Consider the following 1,149-nt stretch of genomic DNA (forward strand, 5'->3'; position numbering starts at 1 on the left):
CCAGGTGTGGTCTGGGGGGCTTGGTTTAAAGCTACTTGAGAGATCTGGGTTTCAAGCATCTTGGTATGAGTAACTATTTGGTCAACCTTGGTTCCTAACTGAGTAATCAGTTCGTTAACGTGAATGTTTTGGTTCATGAACTCTTTGTTTTGTTAGGTTTTAGCAGTGATAAAATTTTCCATAATTTTCTCAAGGCTCGGCTTTGGTGGTACAAGTTGCATAGGTTGATTTGATCTTGGGGCTTGGTAACCAGGTTTTCTCGGAGGTGCATTATTTTGGATAGGATTATTGTTTTTATAGGAGAAGTTCGGGTGATTCCTCCATCCAGGGTTATAGGTATTCGAGTATGGGTTCCCTTGGGTGTAGTTCACTTGCTCAGAGTGGGTTTTGTTTAATAGACTGCATTCTGCAGATTGGTGTCCTTTGGTTCCACATATCTCACAATCCGACAAAACTGCGGCTACGGTATTCGGGTTTATGCACATATGCTCGACCTTGAGGGCTAATGCGTCCATTTTAGCTTGCATCATGTCTATAGAGCTTAGTTCATGCACTCCTCCTTGGGCTTCCTTCTTCTCGACTGTCGCTCGTTCGACTCCCCATGATTGATGGTTTTGAGCCATATCCTCAATGAGGGCACTAGCTTCAGGATAAGGTTTGTTCATCAGAGCACCGCCTGCGGCGGCGTCGATGGTCATCTTAGTGTTATAATGAAGTCCATTATAGAAGGTTTGAATGATTAACCAATTTTCTAAACCATGATGTGGGCATGCTCTTAACAACTCTTTATATCTCTCCCAAGCTTCGAACTGCGATTCTCCTTGGTTTTGGGTAAACCTAGTTATATGGTTTCGAAGAACAACGGTCTTACTCGGGGGAAAGTATCTAGCAAGGAATACTCTTCTAAGGTTATCCCATGTCGTAATGGAATTGGGTGGAAGGGAATCTAACCATGATAGGGCTTTATCTCTGAGGGAAAAAGGGAATAATCTTAAACGTATTGCCTCAGGAGAAGCTCCATTGGTTTTAAAAGTGTCTGCTAATTGGAGAAATATTTTTAAATGTTGGTTTGGGTTCTCAGTAGCGAGACCTGCAAATTGTCTCTGTTGCACTAGTTGCAACAGGGAGGGTTTAAGTTCGAAATTATTG

The 1,149-nt window shown here is 42.5% G+C and overlaps 1 non-coding gene across 1 annotated transcript; it reads left to right on the plus strand.

Moving 5' to 3' along the window:
* The first annotated feature begins 753 nt into the window (after positions 1-753).
* Positions 754-860, plus strand: LOC127089080 (small nucleolar RNA R71). The gene has a single exon (XR_007790858.1). It is a non-coding gene; the product is annotated as a small nucleolar RNA R71 (small nucleolar RNA).
* The last annotated feature ends 289 nt before the right edge of the window (positions 861-1,149 follow it).

Source organism: Lathyrus oleraceus, chromosome 5 (genome assembly GCF_024323335.1).
Source record: "Lathyrus oleraceus cultivar Zhongwan6 chromosome 5, CAAS_Psat_ZW6_1.0, whole genome shotgun sequence".
Lineage (NCBI taxonomy): Eukaryota > Viridiplantae > Streptophyta > Magnoliopsida > Fabales > Fabaceae > Lathyrus > Lathyrus oleraceus.